This window comes from Odocoileus virginianus, chromosome 2 (assembly GCF_023699985.2).
Source record: "Odocoileus virginianus isolate 20LAN1187 ecotype Illinois chromosome 2, Ovbor_1.2, whole genome shotgun sequence".
Lineage (NCBI taxonomy): Eukaryota > Metazoa > Chordata > Mammalia > Artiodactyla > Cervidae > Odocoileus > Odocoileus virginianus.
In genome coordinates this window covers 45,169,801-45,181,722 of record NC_069675.1, presented here as the reverse complement: position 1 = coordinate 45,181,722, position 11,922 = coordinate 45,169,801, and the positions used below count along the sequence as shown (strand labels likewise).

At 42.6% G+C, this 11,922-nt stretch overlaps 1 pseudogene; it reads left to right on the top strand.

Moving 5' to 3' along the window:
* Nucleotides 1–764: 764 nt before the first annotated feature.
* Nucleotides 765–2,165, top strand: LOC110132576 (eukaryotic translation initiation factor 4B pseudogene; annotated as a pseudogene).
* The last annotated feature ends 9,757 nt before the right edge of the window (nt 2,166–11,922 follow it).

The window sequence follows — 11,922 nt, the reverse complement described above, 5'->3', positions numbered from 1 at the left end:
TTTCTGTTCTCCACAGTGGCTGTACCAATTTGCACTCCTACCAACAGAGTAGGAGGGTTCCCTTTTCTCCACACTGTCTCCATCATTTATTGTTTGTAGATTTTTTGATGATGGCTATTCTACCTGGTGTGAAGTGATACCTCACTGTGGTTTCAATTTACATTTCTCTAATAATTAGTGATGTTGAGCATTTTTTCATGTGCCTCTTGGTCATCTGTATGTCTTTGGAGAAATGTCTGTTTAGGTCAGACAAAAAGGTTAATCTCCAAAATGTGATAACAGCTTATGGAGCTCAATAGCAAAAATAACACAAACAATCCAATCAAAAAATGGGTGGCAGACCTAAATAGACTCTACTTTTTGAGAGTAGTTTAGGACTTCCCAGGTGGTCCAGTGGCTAAGACTTTGCTTTCCAATGCAGGGGGTGCAGGTTTGATCCCTCATCAGGGAGTTAAGATCCCACATGCCTCCTGGCAGAAAAAAAAAAAAACAAAACAGAAAACAAGAACAATATTGTAACAAATTTAGTAAAGACTTTAAAAATGGTCCACATCAAAAAAGCAATCTTAAAAAACAGAAGAGTAGTTTTTAGGTTTATAGCAAAATTGAGCAGGAAGTACAGAGTTCCCATATACCTCCTCTCCCCACATACTGACAGCCACCCCCAGTAGCAAAGTCCACCCCCACCAGGGTGGTACATTCACTACAATCAAAGAACCTGAGTTGATGCATCATTATCATCCCAAATCCAGTGCATTTATCCCATGTACCCAGCAAGCAGACTGAAAGGTTTTGGTTACCCTGACTTTGAGGTCCTGAGTTTAGATTCCTTGCTCAGTATTACCCTTAGTATCAGTGAAGGCTTTCTAGAGGGCAGGAGATTTCAAATGGACATTGCTGATCCAATACTGGATCCTTCGGTGGATACTTGGTTCTCTCAGCCAAGACAGAAATTGGTATTCAGACAAGAGATTCACACTGAAGGGCCCATCCTGCTGCAGTCAGCTTTGATGACTACCTGTCCAGAAGAGGTGATGATAGCTTTGGAGACAAGTGTTGAGATCGTTATGATTCATGCCAATATGCGTGTCAGGATAAACAGGGTAGTAGGATGGTCCGGTCCACACAGGGATATGGTTTGACATGGGGGCCAGGACTGCTATGATGACTGAGGCAGTAGAGACTATGACAGAGGCTATGGTTACAGGACAGGCAGTGGCAGAAAGAGTATTTGGTCGTGGGCACCAGAGGGATTAGGAATACAAAGGAAGAGGAGACCACTATGAAGATAGATATGGCAGATGATTAGAGAGGCATGATGGTACAGGTCCTTCCACCCACAGACTCATCGTGAATGTAAAGCCCCAGGGTACTCCCAAGGAAGACATTTCCTCTACTAGCACCTCCCGGCGAGCAGCCTCTGTGAGTGAGGGGCAAAACTTGTTGACACAGCTGCTAGGGACTTTCTAGAGCCAAACCTAGAACTTCAAACTTGGGAGAGACACATAAGCTGACAAAGTGAAGAAATTCAGGAAAAGGAAGGACTGAGGACAGGAAGTGAATCATCACAGACTGCACCTAGCAGAAATGTATGAAGAAAAGATAGGAAGAAGTCTCTAGAAAAGAAAACACTTACTAAGGAGGAAAATTGTCACTCTCCAACTTCTAAGCCTACCAAACCTGAGCAGTCTCTAAAGGTAATGCCAGCTGCTCCACCAAAGGAGAAGGCTCCTGGGGAAGCAATCTAACCCTCCTGCTAATCTCAAAGCTCAGACACAGAGCAGCAATAGTAGTTCTGGCTCTGCCATCTCAGCAAAGACCAGCAGGAAAGGTGAAAAGAAGATAGTTGAGCAAATGTCCCAAAAGGTCAAAGCGGCAAGTCCAGTCCTGATCCAGACCGTGGAGGGAAAAAAGACTGCCAGAGAGTCAGGTGTGAAGGATGATAAAAAGGATCAAGACTCCTGATCTTATTTACATTGGAGCCAAAGAAACCTGAAGAAAATCCAGCCTCCAGGTTCAGTTCTGCAATCGGTCATGCTGCTCTTTCCTTTGACAGTGAAGGTGAAAACAAAGCTGACGATCTAACCCTGTGCTTTCTCCTTGTCTCTCTCCACCCTGGAACATTTGAGAACAAATCAAACCTCCATCCAGACAAGATGAAATAAAACTCAGCATCTCCATTGCCTGGGCAGGGTGCGGGAGAAGAGAGGACCAACCCACCAAGATGATCGAATGGTTCTGAGACTGAGAGATTTTCCAGGACTTGGAAGCTTGTGCCTTAAAACTGGGAAGGTTTTGGGCAAAACTGGGATACATTGGTCCCCTTTTATGGTGGCATAAGACCAGGGATCCTGTGTGTCACAAATAAGCCCTAAGCTTCCTTATAGTCTTTTTTTTTTTTTTTTTTTTTTTTTTGTGACTCAAGTGGTGAAGAATCTGCCTGCAATGCAGGAGACCCAGGTTCAATCCCTGGGTCAGGAAGATCCCCTGGAGAAGAGAATGGCAACGCACTCCAGTATTTTGGCTTGGAGAATCCCATGGGCAGAGGAGCCTGGTAAGCTACAATCCATGGGGTTACAAATAGTCCGACATGACTGAGTGACTAACACTTTCACTTTCAGGGAACTAGATCCTGCAAGATGCTATTAAAATATTCCGCATGCCTCAGCTGAGACCCAGTGCATCCAGATAAATAAATCAATTAATTAAGTAAAAAGAGGGTGACATATTTCTGTATACATATGTGCATGTGTACTACTATATGCATATATTTCTATGTAAATGAATGTGTATTTCTATACCTGTATATATATATATCCCTATATATATATCCCTGTATATATATATATATATCTATATCCCTCTGGAAGAAGAAAACAAGCCACAGGATTGTTTCTGGAAAAACAGGGTGGCCAAGGCACCAGAATGGGAGGATAGGAAGAAGACTGTTCCATTTTTCTAGCAGCCTTATTGAGATGCAATTCACATAACATACAATTCACTTATTTAAAGTGTAGCATTCAGTGATTGAATATATTGCCCAGTTGTGCAACCAGGAAGAATTTTATTTATGCTTATTTTTTTCTTGTACCACATGATTTGTGGGATCTTAGTACCCTGCCCCTACCAGAGATCGAAAGTGCTGAGTCCTAACCACTGGACCTCCAGGGAATTCCCAAGAAGGAGAATTTTAAATGTGTACCCTTTTGTATCTTTCCAAGTAGGCATCAGATGTTTTATCATCTACTACAACTTAAATAAAGAAATAGATTTAGGGACTTAATGCACTTGTGGTGCAGTGGATAAGAATCCACCTGCCAATGCAGGGGACATGGGTTCAATCGCTGGTCTGGAAAGATTCCACATGCTGCCAAGCAACTAAGCCCATGCACTAAGTCAGCAGTTGCTGACTCTGCATACTAGGCCTGTGAGCTGCAACTGCTGAGCCTGTGTGCTGCAGCTGCTGAAGCCTGGGGCCTGGAACCCTTGCTCCACAACAAGAAGTCACTGCAATAAGAAGCCCATTCACTGCAACTAGAGAAAGCCAGCATAGCAACTAAGGCCCAGCATAGCCAAAAATAATTATTAATAAATATTTTTTTAAAGAAATAGATTACTTACTAAAAATTGACAACAACAAGAGTTTCTTTTCTCCTATAACCTATCATACAATGGGGCTGGAGCTTATAAACAAACTCAGTGTTAGCTACTTGTTTTATGCATTCTTTATCAAATATTTTAAATGCCTAGGCTGCTAGGGACTGAGATTCAGACAGAAAGTATTCTCATCACCAGGAGAAAAACAGTATTCATTTTAGACGTTCCTAGCAAAACTGGTAGCTCTTTGGAGGAATACATGATCTATATTCCCGTTTTCATTCTGCACCCCCACCAGGTAGCTGGGTACACACATTCAGTGCTTGCAGCATAGATGCATTAAAAAATAAAAGTCTGGGAGACGTCCTCAGTTTCCTGAAAGTCTGTCTCCCAGATTAATCATCAGGTTGGCTTAAATAAAATTTTCCATTTCTTTCTCAAGAAAATAAAAATAATATAAGATTCAAGGCATACTTCAGGTGGAAAGTCCCCTCAAAGTCTTCACTGGGTGGGTAACTTTTGTTGCCAGTAATCAGAGGGTGGAGGAGGACTCCTGAAAAGGCCTTGGCCTGGATACAGATCTTCCCCCTCTTGTCTCCCCAGGGAACTTATATCTTTGCAGGGACAGATTTCAGCATTTTCAGGCACCTGTCACCAAGCATGGCATCCCAGGACAGGACCCTGTAAAATAAAGTGTGGTTGCATGTTTAATCTCGTAACCCCCTTCAACATTGCCCAAATCAGAACTTTGCTTTTTTTGACTGAGTTGGGTCTTAGTTACAGCATGTGGGATCTTCGCTGGATCATATGGAATCTTTTGTAGTGAACCATGGACCCTCTGGGCTTCCCTGGTGGCTCGGATCGTAAAGAATCTGCCTGTAATGCAGGAGACCCGGGTTCAATCCCTGGGTCAGGAAGATCCCCTATAGAAGGGAATGGATATCCACTCCAGTATTCTTGCTTGGAGAATCCCATGGAGAGAAGAGCCTGGAGGGCTACAGTCCATGACTTGCAGAGTCGGAAAACTCTGAGTGAGCAACTAACACTTTCAAATGGACTCTCTAGTTGTGGCTCGAGGGTTCTGGAGCACAGAGGCTCAGTAGTTGTAGAGTGCAGGCTCAGTTGCTCTGGGGAAAGTGGGCTCTTTGTTCCCCACCAGTGATGCAATCCAAGTCCCCTGCATTGCAAGGCAGATTCTTAACCACTGGACCACAAGGGAAGTCCCAGATGTTTTAAAAAATGTGTTTATGCTTAGCTTAAGTATCCTTTCTTGACTCACTCTAATTTTCTACACTGAACCTATGTTACCTGCACATTTTTTAAGTTAAAAATTAAACATAGTCCTCATGATGCCTCCTACAAGAAGCCTTTCTTGACTACTCCTTCATTTCCTCATGGTAGGTTTAGTTCCCTTTTCTTAGTTTCCATGGTACCCATGCTCACCCCTAGCACAGTACTTACCATAAGGTGTTTTAATCACCTGCTGATCACTTGCCTCTCCCTTAGACTGTGTTTTCCTTATGGCAGGTGCTGTGCCTTTTATAACTGCATCCCTTGGGCCTTGACTGGGATCTGGTACACAGAAGGAGTATTTCTCTTTCCACCTCCCCTAACTGTCCTACCTTTAACACCCACCCAAACCAAAGAAGACCGTCCTTTCAATCAACTGATTGAGTAAGCTTTATTGCCAACAGTAAGAAGTTGAAGGGGACACTTCCCAAAAGTCCATTGCCCTGGGATGCAGGGTTTCCATCTCCTGTCTTCCTAGGGAACTTGCCCCTTACACATAGACAAGTTTTACTAAGCCCTGAGTACCTAACACTATGAAATTAATATGAGAAAATGAGGATTCCAGAAGGACTTTGTTGTCACGGCCATCTTGGGAATGCTGTAAGTCAAGGACCTTGGGCATACTATTTGGGCAAGAGCTATATTGCTCAAGAATGAAAGGAAGAGGAGAGGAAGGTAGAGAGTTAGGAACTAGAACTAGAACTTCAGACAAGATGTAAATTGGGAGGTGGAAAGGCAGTTAAGTCAGGAATTTCTGTTTTGGACGACAATTGATAGAGGAGGAAAAGAGCACCTTACTAACACCAAACTCACACGCATTCAATTAAATACGGGCTTCCCTTGCTCAGCTGATGAAGAATCTGCCTGCAATGTGGGAGACCTGGGTTCAATCCCTGGGTTGGGAAGATCCCCTGGAGAAGGGAAATGCCACCCGCTCCAGTATTCTGGCCCAGAGAGTTCCATGGACTGTATAGTGTTTACACATTATACATTTTATAGTTTTTATACATTAAATATGCTTGGCAGAAAGGAAGACAGGAAGAGGGAAAGGAGCAAAAGTAGGAAGGGGTGGAGGAAGAAGATACAAGAGAAATAACCACTTAAATTATATAAGTTTTGGGACTTCACTGGTGGTCCAGTGGCTAAGACTCTGCACTCCCAATGCAGGGAGCCTGGGTTCAATCCTTGGTCAGGGAAATGGATCCTGCATGCTGTAACTAAGACCTGGCATAGTCAAATAAATAAAATGTTTTAAAGAAAGAAAAACACAAAAAAGAAATAATCAGTAGGCTAAAAAAATAAATGATATAGGTGTATGTGTGTGTGTGTGTGTGTGTGTGTGTGTGTGTGTGAGTTGCTCAGCCATGTCCGATTCTCTGTGACCTCATGGACTGGAGCTCACCAGCCTCCTGTGTCCATAGAATTCTCCAGGGAAGAATACTGGAGTGGGCTGTCATTCCCTTCTTCAGGGGATCCTCCTGATCCAAAGATCGAACCCAGCTCTCCTGCATTGCAGGCAGTTCTTTACTATCTGAGCCACCGGAGAAGGCCATATAGGTTTTTATATTTTGTTAATATACAGGGGATCCTACCCAACATCCCACTCAGTGCTATTCCAGGAGATTTTGAGAAGGGAGAATTGACATATACTTTACTTTTAGTGTACTGGGACTCAGCTTTGACTGCACTTGAATTAACAGGTGAGCTTTTATTGTTGTTCAGTCACTCAGTCACGTCCAAATCTTTGTTACCCATATACTGTAGCACTGGGCTTCCCTGGTAGCTCAGCTGGTAAAGAATCCACCTGCGATGCAGGGGCCCCTGGTTTAATTCCTGGGTCGGAAGATCCCCTGGAGCAAGGAAGGCTACTCATTCCAGTACTCTTGGGCTGCCCTGGTGGCTCAGACCATAAAGACCTAGGAGACTTGGGTTCACTCCTTTGTTTGGGAAGATAATCTGGAGGAGGGAATAGCATCCCACTCCAGTATTCCTGCCTGGAGAATCCCCATGGACAGAAGAGCCTGGTGGGCTACAGCCCAAGGGGTTGCAAAGAGTCAGACATGACTGAGCGACCAAGAACAGCACAGCACACAGACTGCAGCACACCAGGCTTCCCTTTCCTTCACCATCTCCCCAAGCTTGCTCAAACTCATGTCCATTGAGTTGGTGATGCCTTCCAACCATCTCATCCTCTCTCAGCCCATTCTCCTCCTGTCCTCAGCCTTTCCCAGCATCAAGGTCTTTTCTAATGAGTCAGCTCTTCCCATCAGGTGGCCAAAGTATTGGAGCTTCAACTTCAGCATCAGTCCTTCCGATGAGTATTGAGGACTGATCTCCTTTAGGATTATCTAGTTTGATCTCCTTGCAGTCCAAGGGACTCTCAAGAGTCTTCTCCAACACCACAGTTCAAAAGCATCAGTTCTTTGGTGCTCAACCTTCTTTATGGTCCAACTCTCACATCCGTACATGACTACTGGAAACACCATAGTTTTGACTATAGAGACCTTTGTTAGCAAAGTAATATCTCTGCTTTTTAATACACTGTCTAGATTTGTCATAGCTTTTCTTAAAAGGAGCAAGGGTCTTTTAATTTCATGGCTGCAATCACCATCTGCAATGATTTTGGAGCCCAAGAAAATAAAGTCTGTCACTATTTCCATTATTTCCAAGGGAGAAAATATATATACATATATATGCCTGGATCCCACCCTCAGAGAATCTGATGTAATTAATTAGTTAGAGATACAGCCTGGGCATCAGGCTGGTTAGAAGCTCTCAAGAGATTTTTTGGTAAAGTACACATAACATAAAATTTACTGTCCTAACCATCTTAAATGATGTAACCCAATGCTATTAAATACATTCATAATGTTGTACAACCATCACCACCATTCATCTCCAGAACTCTTGTCTTGTAAAAGTGAAACTCTAGACTCATTACACAATAGCCTTGGCAATCACCACTCTACATTCTGTCTCCAAGATTTTGACCCTTCTAAATACCTCATATGAGTGGACTTATACAGTATTTATCTTTTTGTGTCTGGCTTATTTCACTTAGCATAAAATTCTCAGAGTTCAACCATGTTGTAGCGTATGTCAGAATTTCCCTCCTTTTTAAGCCAAATAGTATTCCATTGTATGTGTGTAACATATTTTGCTTATCTATTCATCCATTTATGAACACTTTGGTTGCTTCCAAATTTTAACTATTGTAAATAATGCTGCTATGAAGATGGGTCTACAAATATCTCTTCAAGACCCTGCTTTCAGTTCTTCTGTGTATGGACCCAGAAGTGGGATTTCTGGATTATGTGGTATTAGTAATTTGGGGGGAGGGATGATCCTACAGGTAATCAGAGTTCTATCAGTTGAGGAGGGGATGAAGGCTGGGCAGATGAAAACGGCAAGAGTCTAGTACTGAGGAGAGGAAGAACTCTGGAGTGGGGCCTTAGCGTGGCCAGCTGGGGAGCTGGAGTTCCAGAAGGACTGAGTGGGTCTTAGAGGATCAGTCTCTGGAGTTATGACTTGGGCTCGTGATTTTCTCTTCACTGGTGAAGCCTGAGAAACAAGAGCTGCACTGGAGAAACAGAGGCCCCATAATACATTTAATGTAATATTACTCACCATAAACAAGAATTAAATACTGCCACTTGCAGCAATGTAGATGGACTTGGAGACTGTTATACTAGTGAAGTAAATCAGAAAGAGAAAGACAAATAGCCTATGATATCACGTATGTGTGGAATCTAAAATATGACACAAAGGAATTTATTTACAAAACAGAAACAGACTCAGACATGAAAAACAAACTTACGGTTACCGAAGGGGAAGCAGGAAGGAATAAATTGGGAGTTTGGGGTTAGCAGATACAAACACCTACATGTAAAATAGATAAACAGGGAGCTACTGTATAACAAAGGCAACTATATTCAATATCCTATACTATACCATAATGGAAAAGGATCTGAAAAATAATATAAATATATGAAATATATGAAAATGAAAGTGTTAGTCACTCAGTTGTATCGGAGTCTTTGCGACCTCATGGACTGTAGCCTGCCAGGCTGCTCTATCCACGGGAATTCTCCAGGCAAGAATACTGGAGTATATCACCCCCCACTGATAATCAGGGTGCAAAAGTTTTTATAGACAGAAAGAGGGGCTACATTGCAGAAAAGAGCACAGTCAGCTCTGACGGTCATCTTGAAATTGGTCATCAGAGTTCTGATCAGCATCCTCCTGATTATTTTAGGTACAGTTAATCTTCAGTTCCAGGGTGGATTTGTTCCTATTTCCGTCAGACCAGTTCTCGAAATTGTGGCTACAGTCTGGTCATTAACTCCTCCCACCTGGTGGAGGTTTAAGTATCTATAAGACAGCTCACAGGATATGGCTCCAAATATTATCTATAGCCCTTGAGAAGGAACTGAAGGTCCTTGACTTTGCTTACTGTCTAATCTATTATTGTTTTGTTCTCTTTGACTACTTTTCTTTGCTTCTTCATTTTCTCACTTCTCTGATTAAACTTATTCTTTGGCTAAGTTTTCCACAAACAAAAAGAAGGTTGAGGACATGGGGTCAAGGAACATAGGGTCTTGTTCTGTTTCAAAACTAATACAATATTCTGAATCAATTGTACTTCAATTAAAATAAATAAGTAAACTACCTAGATATTTAAAAGTGGATTTCAAAGTAATAAAGGAGAAGAAACAACATGAAAGATTCCTGGGCAGGAGGACATGCAGGGACTCACCAAAGTTCAAGGCAATTGCTCTGCCACCTGCCCATGACAAAGAAGGTCCCATCCATTGGCCCAGGTGGATAAGGGTTGTGTTTTCAGCGCTCCCAGGTCACTAGCCACCAACTCACATAAATCCCACTGTTTCAGAGGTTCATGGGTCTTGTTGAGGGTGGTTGTACTGTGATGTTGAATTGTGAAAAATGTAGAGTAGTAACAGTCCTGATCACAAAAGCAGAGCATCTTAGAGAAACTCAGGAGATTGGATGTAGGTGAAAGCTAAAGAAGTTATTCAACACTGGAGTGATTCATCTAGGAAGCTGTGACATTTTCTTCCTTAGATATCTTTAAATAGACAATGAAATAAAGTTCCAGCTGAATATCAACTTCTAGATGTCTTTTCTAGGTGCTGCCAGTCCTAAGGTTTTTTATTCTCTTAAGAGCTGATAAGTAAAAATAGAAACCAGGATGTGTCTTTCAATTATAGTTTTGATGCCTCTTTGACGTGTTGTATTAATTCCTGGCTTTCATATTCTGAAGCTTGGATGCTGAGATTTGAAGGATGAGTGGCTGTTATCTTTATTCATCAGTTTTTAGAAAGATCTGAACCCTTTGGGCGCAGCAGTTAGGAGAAGCCCAGGAAATAGCGATATTAAATTCCAATCTTGTTTTACCCACTTCATTGTGGCAAAGCTCCTGACTTTTTAAAAAATATTTATTTATTTTTATTTGGCTGATTCTAATATTTAGCTGCAGTGTGTGAGGTCTTTAGCTGTGGCATGTGGGATATAGTGCGCCAATCAGGGGTCGAAACTGGGCCCCCTGCGTTGGGAGCATGGAGTCTTAACCACTGGACCACCAGGGAAGTCTTGCTCTTGACTTTTTTTCCCCCCTATAATTTTATTTGTTAATTTTTGGCCATGCTGGGTCTTCTTTGCTCCCCTCGGGCTTTCTCCAGTTGTGGTGATTGGGGGCTACTCTCTAGTTGTAGCGCTCAGGCTTCTCATTGCGGTAGCTTCTCTCTTTGTGAAGAACACAGGCTCTAGGGCACGTGGGCTCAGTAGTTGCAGCTCCCTGGCTCCACAGCACAGGCTCAGTACTTGTGGCGCTTGGGCTTAGATGCTACTCAATATGTGGGATATTCCTGGACCAGGGGTCGAACTCATATTTCCTGCACTGGCAGGTGGATTCTTTACCACTGACCCACCAGGGAAGCCTCCTGACTTCTTTAAGCTCCATTTCTTTCTCCTTTTTCCTCCCTACCTCTTGTTTTCCTATCGCTTGCACATTTATCTTGATAAAACAGAAGCACTAATGATATCAGAGACATTAGTTTAATTTTTAATTATCTTTGAATGTGCCCAGTAGGAAACAAATACTTATCCTTCCCTCCTCTATTCTATGGTCCTAATGGAATAATTCCCATTAATTTTATAGAATAATAATAAACGTAGGGACTTCCCTGCCAGTCCAGTGGTTAAGACTCTGTGAAGACAAGGGGTGCAGTTTCAATCCTTGGTCAGGGAACTAAAATCTGATATGCTGCATGGCATGACTGGAAAAAAAACTTATAAACTAATAATTCCCATTAATTTTCTTACAAATAAATGCAACAGGTTGGAGAGAGGACTGGTGTAAAGAGTTTGAAACAATGTTGACCCAGAACTAAGAAAATAATTCAGAGTTCACACTATTAATTGTGAGTCAGTAAGTGTCATTTTCCTGGAAAAACACCGGGAGTCAGAAAAGGAAGTCAGAGGCATCATCCTAAGAGACCCTTCCCTTTTCGTTTTTGGCAGCGAGGGATTCAGGGATCCTAGGTCCCCAACCAGGGATCAAACCTAAGCCCATAGAAGCATGGAGCCCTAAGCACTGGTCTGCCAGGGAATTCCCAACTGTCCTTTTCAATCCAAAGGTCTTTTGGCTCTCATGTTCATCTATTTGGACTTCTAACTCCTGCAGGTTGGCCCTTCTTGGGTAGCATGAAGACAGGGTCATCTGTCCTTTATCCTAAAGCACCGTGAGTCTGAGCTGGCCCCTCTCGTTAACTGCTGTCTCTTCAGCATCCGTGCACCACTGGGCACCTAGTAGGCGCTCAGTAAGTATTGGTGAAATGATGTGAAATAACCAATGAATAAATGAATTACTAGAACCACTGGTGCTTGCCTGCACTTGTTGCAGAATTGAGATGGTGGAGGTACCCACCCTTCTCTTAATGCTGAGTTTAGAGACCCCCCATGAGCAGGAAATTTAGGCCAGTAACACTCTTACAAACTTCCCTCAACAACCATACT